Genomic DNA, 15,352 nt, shown 5'->3' on the forward strand with positions numbered 1-15,352 from the left:
TTCCAAAATTTAAAGGTAATATACAATGGTCAAAACTTAGGGAATATTGGATGCTTGTGGGAAGACTCAAAAGTCTTCCCACAGGGCCTATCCTTGAGGGGGCAATCCCTTTTAGCAGGGGATGAGATAGAAACATACACACACCCTTGCAAGCTCCCTTTACACAAAGGGCATAGTGGACGCATGTCAGCTCCCTAGCCCAGTTGCCCCCAAGGTGCATTCAAATCCTATTGGATGGCCATAAAGGTGGACCGATGAGAATTAGGCTAGATTAAATTTAGTTGAATTCATTTTAAAACACTTGATAAAAGAACCAATAGGAATTAATCTCTCTAGAAGACTATTGGACAGTCTCCCAAGGGTTCCAATGAGCATTCAACAGCCTAATGGCTTACCTGATTCCTATTGGGCAAAAGACTAAGAGGTCCAATGAGAGTTTAATTGCATTATTTAAATACCTAAAGATCTCACAAAAGGGGGAAGGGGGACACATGTCACATGGCTACCACTTATGCTTCTTAATTGTCATTGGCTAGGGGCCAATAGGATGCCATCATGACCAAAAAGCAAGAGGGGTCGACCAAGAGAGAGAGGGGGGTGATTTTTGCAAGGCATTATCACTTACTCACTCACACAAGCTCATGTGTGAAGTAAAGAAGACTATCTCCTTCTCAAGCTTTAATGGAAAGCTCATCATCTACTCCAAGCTTGTGAAAAGGGAGGCCTATACCAACAACTCTTGGTTTTGTGATGCAAACCCAACCAAGAGCCAAGCTCCAATGCATGCTCATATCCTCTACCATGCTAATTACTAAGATATGCTAAGCTATTAGGAGTGATTATGTGAGGAGACATAATTCTTTCTCGTAAGAATACTCCTTCTTCCTCTCGATCTACTCTCATACCCCGCTAGCTCTCACCATCTTCAAAGGTGTGTGAGGTGTTGGTTCTAAGACCGTGAGGGAATTGATGTTGTGTTTTCAAGTGTAAGCTTGGTGATTGAAGCTTCCATCTTCATTGCACCAGCAAGTTATTGTAGGAACACAAAGTAATGTATTGTAAAGAAATTCTCTCTTGATGGGGGAAACTTATAATACAAACCCTTTTGGAGGGGGCCGGCTCCATGTAAATCCGGTCCTCAACTGTTGTCAATAGCTTATTTTCTCGCTCTTTTTGAAGTATTGTTCATGTCTATCTAACTAGGTGTTATGATTTTTTTTCTCTCTCCATCCAAGCACTCTTGCTATGCTCATTAGGAATCTATTCTAATGAAATGCTCACTATGTCTATGTTATTTTCTGCTACACACAAGTTACTAGACCATTAAATGTTACATCGGTATCAGAGCACAAGGTTTCTCTTTTCTTGCTCAAGAAGAGAGTTCGTCAAGCTAACTATAAATGGTTGGTATTATTAATTGCAATTGAGTAAGTAGAATAAGGATTTGCCTTGCAGTGCGCTTGCTTTGTGCAAATAATGGGGCATCACCATCGAGAGTTATGGTCTTAATAGTGGAGTCCTACGGGGCTTGCCTACGGATTAACCACTATTGGAAGCTTGACAAGAGCCGGTACTGTTTTGGTGGTGAAAAACCCTCTCTTCTATTCCTTGCAATTAATGATATTCAAGCCATGGGTATAGGAGCTTGAGTGCTTTTCTAAAGGGGTTAAGAGGAGTAGCAACTAGGGCTTGAAGCCAAACTACATTTAAAAATTTTACGCCTAAAAGTTGCTAGAATGGATGACAATAGAAAAGAGAGTGAATTTAATATTGATAGATTTTATCTTGCTAATGAATAGGCTTCTAATGATGCCCCTATGCTAGTTAATTACCTCGTTACTATGCTTCAATAAGCCATGGGCAACCCATCCCTCCAAAGTGAATTACAATGGCAGCTACGTGCTCATGTCCCCACCAAGAAGAGAGAATACCTAGGAAGCGTCCTTGTGAGACTTCCAAAAGAGGCCTCTCTCTGATATAGGAAGAAGAAGAGGATCCGTACGAAGGGCTAAAAAATCTACTACTTGAAAACGCGTCTCCTTCCCAAATGAGAACTCAAGTTTCAATGGTAGAGCCCCCACCAAAAGAATGAGAAAGAAGTGAGTCTCCTACCACCTCATCAAAGATGGCTCCACAAAGACGGCGGGCAAAATGCTTTCCAACACCCCCTGAATGGAGAAGACCATCGCACACTTCTCCACACCATAATTCAAAGAGGGATGACAAAAAACAAGACAAGAAAAAGGTGCTTTATTATCTTCCTCTTATGAAGAAAGTGATGGTGCAGACAAGGAGGAACGAGGAAGAAAAAGGCAAGAAAGAGGTCACCCTCTTCTCCATGCTCCTCAAATTCTTCCTCTTCTGAAGAAAGTGATGGTGCAACTTCTGAACCACCAAAAAGAAGAGGCCATAGGAAATCCTATGCCGTGTGGAATGGGTCGTCCAAGCTCACGAAGTTCAAAGAGAGAGGAAAGAACATCTCTTTCCTTACCTATGATGGCACCTTTGGTGCTGCGGACAAAGTCTTGGCCTTCATTCAACAATTCGATGCGGCATTTGGAGATGAGGGCTTCACAGAGTCCTCTAAGCTACACCATGTAGCTATAAATTTTTAAAAGTCCACCAGGCAATGGTGGTCTAGACTACGGGAAAACGGTGAAGCTCCACGAACATGGAAAGCTTTAAGAGCTTCCATCATGAATCAGTTTTTGGCTACCGATGCCAAAGACAAAGTACTCACCGAATGGAAAAGCTTGAAGCTCTCTCCCCATGAATCTATTCACAAATATATACAAGTTTTGGGACTTACATCTCAAAGCCACTATCTTCAAAAATATGGATTTTGGAGAGCAAAAACAACAATTTTGTGCAGGCCTAACTGAATATATAGCGGAGTATGTCAACTCCCAAAGTCCTGTCATGTTAACCTGTCATGCTTTTTCATGTCCCGGACAATGCTAACTAACACAATTTTGACATATGCTAACTAGTACAATAACTTGAGCTACATCTCCAAGATCTATGACATATGATATATCAATAGAAAGCACTTGAAACAAGGAATCCAAATGTACAACCTCTGACAAATTTTGATGTCATTTGTAAAAAATTTACCGGACGCCCAACTTTTCGAAGATGTGCTAACTTGAAACTGCTAACTAGCACAAAAAGCGCGACAGGTTAACATGCTTTCACCCATATGTGGTCATACATGATACCATGGTGGCTCAGAATTCAATTTCCAACAAGGGGCTAAGAGAAATATTAAGCCCGCGGAGAACAAGGACCGTAATAACGAGCCTAAGGGAAGGACACTATCCAAAAGTCTCCTAAAGGCAACACCAACAACAACAAAGCTAAGAAGAAGGGAGTTTATAAAGGCAAAAATAAACTCTCTCCTGAAGTTCTTGAGTGTTATAGTAAAGATAACCGCTATTTCAAGTGCGGGGAGCAAGGGCATGCTTATCATGCTTGTCCCCCAGAAGAATACATGAAATGAGCCTCCTAGAGCTACCTTGGTCAAAATCTAAGAAGAGGATGCTCACCACAAAGGATCTCCTCTATGCCATGCTTGGGGAAAGGTAAGAGAAAATGATGCTTTTATTCTCTTTGACCCTAGTTCTGCTCACAATTTTAGATCCACAGAGTTGGCCACCAAGCTAGGCATCCAAGGCTATGAGATCGAAGATGTCCTACCCGCCGATGGTGCTTTCAAGGGGCAAGAAGCCTCAGTCACTCCCTTAATTGGGAAATTAAGGGAGTGACTGAGGCTCCATGTCCAAAGCTATGTGGACAAGAAGGACTTCTTTATCTCTCCTCTCAAGCACGAGGATGTAATCCTAGGGGCACCTTGGTTTGATTGCATGGCTGCCAATGTTAAATTCCATGAAGGAAAATCTACTTTAGGTTCAAGGAAAAAGATATGTACATAGATGCTAAGGAGTTGGGTAACACCATACCCATTGTACATACACAAGCTTTCAATAAGTCAATAAAGAGACCTATTTTCGTGTACATGATTTTTGTTAAAGATTCTCAAAATGAACCTAATGCTTTAGCAAAAGAAATATAAACCATCACAAGGAATTAGAGTTATCCAATTTTCTCAAGGGATTTCAAGATGTTTTTATTGACGACATCCCTTGTGAACTACCTCCTAAGCAAGGCAATGATGACCATGCAATTGAACTTCTTCCAAGAATTTCACCGCCTAATAAACCTCCTTATAGAGTTTCTCAAGCTCAACAAGAGGAGATTATGCGGCAAGTGCATGAGTTAGTTGAGAAGGGCATGGTTAGGCCTAGCTCATCTCCATTTTGTTCACCCGTGTTATTATTGCAAAAGAAATACGACACATATCGTATGTGTGTCAACTATAGAGCACTAAATAGGATCACTATCAAGAATAGGTTTCCCATTCCACAGGTAGAAGACCTATTTGATAAGCTGCAAGGGTCAAACTACTTCAGTAGGATTGACCTAAAAAGTGGCTACCATCAAATAAGGATAGTTGACCGCATTTTGCACTATGTTTGGTTTTTACAAATACATTGTCATGCTTTTTGGCTTGACCAATGCACCAGCCACATTTAACCACTTGATGGAGAAGCTATTAACGTCGAACCGTTGTTGGAGTGTTCTTTAATGATATCATCATCTAGTCTAATTCACTAGACAAACACAAGCAACACCTCCAAGTAATATTTCAAGTCTTAAGAGAGAATAAACTTTATGTTTATTGAAAGAAAAGCGAGTTTTTCTTACAAGAGATTCAGTATTTAGGTCACATTATCTCTCAAGATGGCATCCAAATGGATCCATTAAAGCTAGAGGTAATAAAAGGATGGCCTAATCTAAGGAATCTACATGAACTAAGAAGATTTATAGGGATGTGTGCATACTATAGATGCTTCATAGAAAAGTTCTCACAAATCACGGGACCATTAGATGACCTAACAAAGAAAAACGTCAGGTATACATGGCCTGCCAAGGAGAACAATGCTTTCAAAAAGCTTCAAGAAAAGCTTACCTCTCAACCTATTCTTACACTGCCGGATCTCTTAAAGCCATTTGAGATCTAATGTGTTGCTTGTGGTGATTGCAAACGAATGACGAAAGTGAAATAGCAAAAAGGTACTATGGTTCCTTCCAAATTCTTAGACCAATAGGTCAAAACTTAGGGAATATTGGATGCTTGTGGGAAGACTCAAAAGAGTCTTCCCACATCCCTATCCTTGAGGGGGCAAGCCCTTTTAGTAGGGGATGAGAGAGAAACACACACACACTCTTGCAAGCTCCCTTTACGGCATAGTGAACACATGTCTGCTCCCTAGCCCAGTTGCCCCCAAGGTGCATTCAAATCCTATTGGATGGCCATAGAGGTGGACCAATGAGAATTAGTCTAGAGTAAATTTAGTTTAATTCATTTAAAAACACTTGATAAAAGAACCAATAGAAATTAATCTCTCTAGAAGACTATTGGACAATGGCTTCTTGATTCCTATTGGCCAGAAGACTAATAGGTCCAATGAGAGTTTAATTTCATTATTTAAATACCTAAAGATCTCACAAAAGGGGAAAGAGGAACATATGTCACAAGGCTACCACTTATGCTTCTTAATTGTCATTGGCTAAGCTTTGCAGGGGCCAATAGAATGCCAGCATGAGAAAATAGCAAAAGGGGTCGACCAACAGAGAGAGGGGGATTATTTTTGCAAGGAATTGTCACTTATACACTCACACAAGCTCATGTGTGAAGTAAAGAAGACTATCTCCTTCTCAAGCTTTAATGGGAAGCTCATCATGTACTCCGATCTTGTGAGAAGGGAGGCCTACACCAACAACTCTTGTCTTTGTGATGCAAATCCAACCAAGAGCCAAGCTCCAATGCATGCTCATCTCCTCTACCATGCAAATTACTAAGCTATGCTAAGCTATTAAGAGTGATTATGTGAGGAGACATACTTCTTTCTCATAAGAATACTCCTTCTTCCTCTCGATCTACTCTTTAAACCCCACTAGCTCTCACTATCTTTGAAGGTGTTTGAGGTCTTGGGTCTAAGACCGTGAGGGAATTGATGTTGTGTTTTCAAGTGTAAGCTTGGTGCTTAAAGCTTCCATCTTCATTGCACCAGCAAGTTATTGAAGGAACACAAAGTATTGTATTGTAAAATGTCTCTCTTGATGGGGGAAACTTATAATACAAAGCCTTTTGGAGGGGCCCCCGGCTCCATGTAAATCCGATCCTCAACTATTATCAATAGCTTAATTTCTCTCTTCTTTTGAACTATTGTTCATGACTATCTAGCTAGGTGTTATGTTGTTGTTGCTCTCTCCATCCAAGCAATCTTGGTATGCTCATTAGAAATCTATTCTAATGAAATGCTCACTATGTCTATGTTATTTTTTGCTACACACAAGTTACTAGACCATTAAATGTTATAGAAAGTGAGCCAAAAAGTGCTAGATTAGGAGGATCAGTGTTGGTCGAGAAGGTTAATGAGCCATTAGATGCCCTCCTAAAATCCTCTGAAACACAGCTTAAAAACAACCAAACCCAAGAACATAGGTGGATGACATATCCATATGCATAACTAGAAAAGGATAGGCTTGAAATCTGCAATAAAATGATTCAAACAGCCCAAGCTTTACTAGAACCACAAGTTGGAAAACCTGAGGGTGTGATCCTTGTACCACCGACCCACCAAACAAGGAACAAAAAGAGCTAGATTCCAGTCACGAGCACGGACCAAAGCTCAAAGACCCTACATCAAAGCCAAGGATAGTTTTGAATACCACAAATAACTCTTCTGTAGGATTTCACGTATCTATACCTGAGAGTTGTAAAGAAATAGATGGTCTTGACAAATTGTGAAAACAAGTCAGAGAGGCCAATGAAGCAAGTGAGATAAGCAGACAGTAAACTAGACAAGTGACGGAAGAGGAGTGTCTCTTCCACCAATAGAGGAATTTGAGGTTGGATCTCAAATGAACCTAAGTGGAATCATATTGGGGAGACAAAGGATCTATACATTCTATGGGCAGTCAACCCCATTCGCTAAGAACACTACCATCTTATACGGGAGACTACGAGTCCAAGTTAGAGGTTGTTGCAGTCCCATCATAGAGACTGTCTCCTAACAAGGTCATCTATTCAAAGAGACTGATAGACATTTTGTCAACACCAGTCGCATGTATGATAACGTTACCCGAGTTTCTCAAAATACGACCAAACATGTGGGCTACTATGGGAAAATGCCTAGAGAAATTTGGTGTTAAAAAACCAATGACTCAAACCGAGGAAGGGATCATAGAGCTTAAAATACCCCAGCTAAACACTAGGCCAGTGCCATTAAACAAGGTAGGCAAGTACTATGAGGGAGAAGATGGGAACACCACCCTTCCTGTGAAGTCCAAGGTGTAAAAACCATGGCAATCCTTAACAGTGGAGCTGGTGTTGCCATCGCAACAAAAGAGGTTTGGAAAAAATGGGGAAAACCAGTAATGAAGGCTACTAGGATGAAACTGCATCTTGCAGACAAACACATGGAAAGGCCCATAGGACTACTAGAAAAAGCAGTTGTTACTTCTTGTGGCATTGAATATGAACAAACCTTTGATATTGTTGACTTTGGCAAGAAGAACAACTATGATATCATTCTAGGAAGACCATTCATGAGACAACTGAAAATGGTCCAAGATTGGCGTTATGATTATATCTACCTAAGACATATGGAAACCACAACAAGGATAAATTGGAAGGACCATAGTTACAAGGATGTGATGAGAACACCTATGAAGGAGTTTGATTCCGCTACTATATCAGGATCAAAACTTCCAATATGGTGGGGTAAGCCTAAAGAATTGTGGATGTGTGGATCTTTGCAATGCGGAAGATTAAAGCGAGAGAAAGGCATCCTAGAAAGGGCAATTGAAGATACAAATTATATCCCAAAACCCTTTCCTAAGGAATCATTAGAGCCACTTGAATGGGAACACATCTTGGCTTACTCTCAATTTTTGCGCTATTCAAGACGATCTAGCAACAAAGTTTTGTGATGAAAATGGCTAGATGTGGTTCCTTACTTTGCAGTGAGGGTGATCCAGGAAAATGAAGAAGATCAAGACGAGTTCTACGACTTTGTAGAACACTTGGAGCTTCAAGAAGATACAAACAATGGAAATTTGGACAACACAATAGGTGACATAAACAAACTTTAACAAATGCACGGTTTTATGATTGTCCTGATCAAAAACCCAGGAACCAATGTCATTGTTACAAACATAAAGTGCATCAAAATGGATTCCAAAATCTTCAGTGGAAACGCAACTGCAACAAGCATCCTCACACGTGGCTCCTATACATGAAGAAAAGACTCATCCAAGAAGAAGACGACCATGTCAACAAGCTACCAACACTCTAATCAAGTGGATATCAAAGTCATCCCAAAAACAACAATCCAAGAGGAAACAGACAATAACTTTCCATAACCGGCCAAACCACAAAGGAAAAGTGCTGGAATGCAACCTTTCTGAGGATAGTGGTGATAGTAATGATTCTTATGACATTCCTTACTAGAAACTCATGTCATCACTATCAACATGAGCTTCCATGACAACCAAAGAAGGCCAAAAGAAAAGAATAAGAAGTCAAAACCAAAAAGTTCGACGACTCTGGATATCAAAGAACCAGATTGTCCAAAAAAAGGTATGGATCAAGAAGGCCAAGATCTTTGATGAAAAATCACAAGATCCAATGACAGTAGAAAAACAGTCGAAGCCTGCAAGAGCATCTAGGAAAAACACAAATTCCCAAGCTTCCACAACTCATTTGGGTTCCAAAGAAGTTGACTCAAGCACAAAGAGGTCAAGAGCTCATTTGGATTCCGAAATGGTTAAATTGTCAACTCCCAAAGTCTGAATCTCATCGCCTCAAGCGTACAAGAGCTAAAGCAAAGACCATTGAAGACTTACACAAAGACAAGGTGGATCCCAAAGAAGTCTCTTCAAATACAAACTAATGAGAGACAAGTATGGGTTCCCAAACGAGCAACATCAACAAAACATCCAGTAATCACAAAGAAGTGGTTCTTAAAGGAAACCAATAAAACTACTGTTACTGCACCGTCGCTTGAATTCTTTCAATTTTTCCTATGGTTACAGTACAATTAGAAGAGAACCAACATTTGAGGGACAATGCCAAATACAAGAACAAGGATAAATTGCATTCCAAAGAAGCATCAAACAAATAAGTAAGCCTTCAAAAAAATTCCTACAACCTTCAATCAAGCAAACGATGCAGGAGCTTCAAAGACCAGCACATTGCTTAGAATAGGAAGCCTCGCCAAAAAATGCCAATAAGAAAATTTCTTATACCCACATCTTGCATAACATAAAATGTTTTCCACACATTGACTGTGTATGCATAATAGTGCTACATTACAAGGCGTGCATAGGTGTGGGACGTGTGTCTAACATCACTCCTATCTTATTGCAGAGTTAGCGAGAACCATGATTAAATTGTCAATCCATGGGACAAAGCTGACTCGACTAGTACATAGAGGCTACAAGAGGTTGTCAATCTCTCAGAAAACAACAAACAAATTGCATCTAACTCAAGCTACACTCAAGTGACTGAAATCACCAAAAGCCAATCGCTCATTGGCAAACAAATCACATCTGTTACAGCATCAAATGACATCCAAACATAATGAAACTTCTAGGACATGTATATAAGACCTAAGCACACATGTTTATGGTCTCAAATTCCACTTTAGGTCAAGTGCCAAAATCGTGATTATTAACAACAGTGGATTTTTGACCTAGTCGTTTTTGATCCAGAATGTACCTAAATGGTTAGCAATGATGCCCCGATACCTCGCACATGCTTGGTTTTTTATTTTTGAAGTGTAAATTCCTACTTATGATGAAATTAGACCGTGGGTCGGTGACACCAAAAGCTACAAAATACCGTGAAGTGTTTACGTCAATGTGTAGAGCGCTTACTTGCGGTTGCAATGCAACAAATACGACTGCAATGTGACAAATGGAGAGGAAGTAGGAAGCGCAAGAAGGAGAGAAGTGAGCGCCGTTAGCTGATGCTGTGTATTTCATTATCAAAAACTTGATAATAACTTACAAAAATTGGCTTCTATACCTTAGCCAAGGTTTTTGGTGGTCAAAACTAATAATCTAGGAGCTCTTACTAAAGATGGGTACTGACAGGTTGATACAACATGGAAGCTTGTAGCCCCATCTCATCAATTACAAGTTTTATCCAAAAAATAGGGGTTACAATATTCCCGATTTATCAAAAATAATAAGTGTTTTTACAGTGAGAGCTCCAAAAATGGTATTTCAGTTAGCTTGCTACTAACATTCCCCCCTTCTTGCCTGTGTCATCCCTTGACATAGCTTTATGGGCTGAAGTAGTCTTCGGGTTGATGGTTGGCGAGGCGGTATTTAAGTGCATTTAGGACCTTTCACATCTAATTTTTCTCTCTTTATCTAGCACTTGCAAAAAACTGCATAGTTACTCTGTTTTTAAGCTCCACTGTTGAGTAGCCTACAAATCTTGATGTCAGGTTGTTGATCACTGGCCCAAATATCTTTGTTCGCCAAGTGAAGAACCCTGTATAGAACGCTTCCTCAAAAGCCAACATATTGTGTGAAGATAAGAACATACATCTAGTGTAGAATCCATAGAGGACTTCTTCGGAAGGTTGGCCACTGAGAGCGTAGCATAAATCTTTATTACCCTCGAGGAATGACATCCACAGGGTGCCTGCTTTCTCTGGCTCATGAAAAAATTTGATGCAGTTGAACATCATTCGATAGATTTTATATAGCATCGCACATGATAGATCTAGAAGACTTTTAAAGAATGACATGGCACCCATTAGGGTTTCCACCATGTATTCTTCAATCGGCGATCCCTTTTCTGGAGCAGGCAATCTTGGGTAGTTCAGCCATGTTGGCCGCTTCTTTTTTAATGCCGCATGTGCTTGCCAGGTCCTTACTGTTGGTACAGGATAGAAAGTAGGATCCTTTTGTAGGGCCTCAGGTGCTCTTGTAAACAGAATCAAATACCTTGGATTCTTGTTCAACCAACTCAATCTCCACTTTGGGTGGTTTTGATCTGCGTCTTCGACTTTTATGTCTTTGTACAGTCTCTCTTTGCCTTGGAGCAACTCCACCTTTATCAAAGGGTCTGGTAGGGATTACTGATGCCATTGCGCATTGATTTGATTGGGAGTGAGTTTTGTAACGTTGACGGAGTGAAGAACTCTCAACTCCCAATCCATCACTGCTTTCCACTGCTCATCCACCTCTTGTGTAATCTTTTCTTTTAGTTCATCTTCTTCAGCTTTTGACAGCTTGACCATCGGCATTGTATCAGTTTCTGTTAATTGTACCTGAAATTCCTCCTCGCCACCTAGCTCTTTAGCTGGCTGTGTCTCTATTTCAACGAAATAAATTACGGAGATCTTTATATGTGGTTGTTCTAAAGTTTCCGCCTCTTCTTGCGTTTCTAACTGGCCATCTCTCAGTAGTTGGTTGACTCTTTTATATGCCTAGGTTCTTCTTCAAAGGAATTGGTTGTTTTGTTGGAGATTGTTCTATTAGGCAGATTCACTTGAGGAGGCATGTCTGCCATCTCTGTGATCATTTCGTCTCTCGTTATCGCTCTAGAAGGGAATACACGTGGCTCCCTTTTTGGAATTCTCATGTTTGGTGGAGGTATATGTGGTCCTTCATTGGCCAAACATCCACTTATGTCTAATGTAGTCCATTGGATTGTGCTTTCTACAACTTTGTATTCTTGTCCATACTTGTCAACAACTATAGATTTCCATCGGTAGGCGACTCCGTATGTATTGACATATAAGAGCTTGTAATCTCTCAGCTCTTCTGGGTATGGCTTTGAGCACCTATAAAGGTTGACCTCGCTGTCATCCATATATCTATACAATCCTTCACTCTCATGATCTATCATCCAAACTCTCTCAACAAGATTGGTCTTTATCAACTGCAAGTTTGGAAGATCCGTTATGGGCAGGTTCTCCTCTATCGCTGGGATTCCGAAGCTTGTATAAGTTGATTTTGACTCTAAAGAGAACATGATTTGTGGGCTTAACAGCTCTAGCTTGATATGACTAGACTTAGTCCACTGTGTTCAAGTGCTTTGGTTAGGAAAAAGTTAAAACTATGTCCAAAACTACAACCATTTTCTCAAAATTCTCACTTTTAGACACCCCTGACTTACGGATGCATTTTGAGGCATTAAACGACGTTTTTTCGAGCACTGACGAGCAATGATGAATGATGGGGTCTTTTGTTGTTATTCATGGTTTACACAAAAAGTCATAGAGCTACCCTAGAGCTTTGTTTTGATTAAAAAATAGTTTTTTAAATCCGATATCGAAAGCTCAAGTTATGGCCAAAACAGTTTGTTTTCTGACTCAACCTATGCCTAGAGACTTTATACTCATATAATTTCTCCCGACTCAGACTTGCTCCAAACTTAAATTGTAGACTCCCCTTGATGTCTTCTACCCACTACAAGTCTAAGTTTGTGATTCTGACCTTTATCCTGACACTTGAGACATTATACGCGTATAATGTCTTTTGTGGCAGAATGAGGTGACTTTTATCACAGTGATTCATTATCACTCAATCAACTCTAAGCAACTTTCAAAATTCAATTTGGACATTTTTTGGGCAAGTTATGATCAATACAAGCATGACAGTGTCTAGATCTGTCTTTTGGTCTTTACAAGCTCAAATGAGCTCCAAATGCAATGAAATTTTGGCTAGGGACTTCTTTTATGCTCTAGAACACTGAGGTATGCCCAAATGTTTGCTTTGACCTAGATCTGGCCACTAAGACGTTGTACGCATATAATGTCTTTTGGCTCAAAATGACATGAAATTTTGCAAACATGCTTAAAATATCATTTCCAACCCTCCTCTCTGGTCAAAAGTGAAATTTGATTTTCAGATCTTGGCATGAGACATTATACGCGTATAATGTCTATGTGCTCAGATTTGGTTCAAATTTGGTATGTGATCTTGTCTTGTGGTGCTTAACACCCTGGTATGCTCAGATCTCAATGTTGGTTTCTAAAAGTGCCCTTTAGAAATCATACACGTATGATGTCTAACTGGTCAAAATAAGCTGAATTTCACTCCAGAGGTTCCTCTCACTGATAACTCACAGCAAGTTTTGGAATTGAATTTGAACACTTTTTGTGCAAGTTATGGCCAATTCAAGCATTCACTTGCCTAGATGCGTCTTATGGTCTTTGCAAGCCCAAAAATGCTTCAAATTTGATGAAATTTGGCCTATATACTTCCTAAATGTTGTAGATCACAAGGGTGCACTCAATTGTAACTTTTGATCTCATATCTGGCCTCTAAGACATCATACACATTTGATGTCCAAGTGGTCATAATTCAGTTTTGTGTCGACCCAAGGTGCCCCTTGATGTGTAGAATAAGAATATGTGCTCACATCAAATTTCGGATGTAAAAATTGCTCAAAATTATCCCTTTTTGACAAGGAAATCCCCTGAAAGAGTAAAATATCCCCACTTTTCAATCTATAAGCCCAAATGATATGAAATTTGGTTGATGTGCTCAACACAATATGCAGAAGATGGGTATAATGTCAAAAATTCATTTTGATTGCTAGAATCAGCCTTTAGACATCATATGCATATGATGTCTGCTGATGAATTTTTGGACAGAATTCATTCACAAACATCCCCAAGTCTCTAGCACTGGCTTTCAAGCACTTCTACCAATTTTCATGCAAAAATGTGCTCGGAATCTCAAGTTTCCTGTTTTCGACACTCCGTCTTTTGTCTTTTGGGTGTCCCAAGTTTGTCAAAACTCTAGTCTCAATGTGTACAGGGGATAAAACCCCCCTTCTGAACACTTTGAAGCAGTCAAAATTTTCAAATTTGGTCTCTAGATGCCCCTTGAGACATCATATGCACATGATGTCCAAGTTTACAAAATTTTAGTTTTTGTACACAGACGCCTTGCACATGTCCTCTTATATACTCAGCATCAATCAGTCATGAAAAATTATCCAGAAAAGATTGTTTGTTGTATTTTTTTCTCAAAAGCAGACTTTTTAGAGATTCTAAATGCAAACAAGCACTTCAGCAAATACATCAATGATTGATAGCTCTAGATCAAAATCAGGTCACTTACCTAAATCTACTCCTACAAATCATATGGAGTTTTGCATCTATGAGTAGAAAAATGCTTCAATGCCAAACACGGACTAGCAAACGCTTTCATCACCTCAAAAATCAATGAACCACCAACAACTACTCTAATCTACAAATCCTAACTAAACCTATTGTTGGGGTATAGGCGCATGTGCCTTGCCCGGCCGCCCAGAGTTTGGGCGCCCAGTGACTTGTATACCTTATACATAGCATAAGTGTATAGGGGTTACGTGTTGGCATTGTGGTCGTTCAAGGCACATTAGAAGGCTATGCTTTTGTCGTATGAGACAGCACAGAAGATAGGCTAGTCTCAAGGATGCAGTAGATGCTATAGATACAGTTGTAGGATCAGATACATTGTCTGAGTACCCTAGTGACAGTGAGGTCACATTTTCTTCCTGTATTACTCCTGATTTTTTGACGTCTGAGGATAGTGCACTTCTTTTGCAGTGGGTGCTAGACAAGGATGCTACTTTTCATGTCACTCCGTATCGTGACTGGTTCAGTAGCTATTCTAGCAGAGTGCATGGTAGTGTGCGATTGGCAGATGGGTCGCTGCATGAGATTGCTTGTTCAGGTAATGTGAGACTGTCATTACCGAGCGGTGCATTGTACGTGCTCAGAGATGTGCATCATGTGCCAGATTTGACGATGAGTTTGATCTCCGTTGGTCAGCTCAAGGATAGTGGATGTTGGGTATCGCTGCTTGAGCGATCTTTTGCGTTGCATTTAGGTTTGCTAGTGATTGCGAGAGATGCTAGAGTTGGCACATGGTACCCATTGCACATAGTACTCGTGTGAGATGGTCGAGTCTCAATCTTGTTACAGCCATGCAGAGAGCGAGAGACCCGGACAATCTCTTTTGCTCATGGGTTGTAGGGTGCTTTGCATGGAGTGCAGAGTAGTGAGCTCGTTGTGCACACAGTTGGGGCACGACTTGAGCAGTCACAGAGAGAGGTAGAGTCAGACATGCATGCTTTACTAGTGACTGATCAAAGCAGAGAGTCAGTTGTGCGAGATACTTCTATGCACGATAGACAGGTAGAGCGGTCTTGCTCTAGTGAGTCACGACAAGAGGACGTTGTGCAAGAGTCTATGCATAAGGAGTTAGA

This window comes from Adiantum capillus-veneris, chromosome 2, assembly GCF_014529385.1.
Source record: "Adiantum capillus-veneris isolate H3 chromosome 2, ASM1452938v2, whole genome shotgun sequence".
Lineage (NCBI taxonomy): Eukaryota > Viridiplantae > Streptophyta > Polypodiopsida > Polypodiales > Pteridaceae > Adiantum > Adiantum capillus-veneris.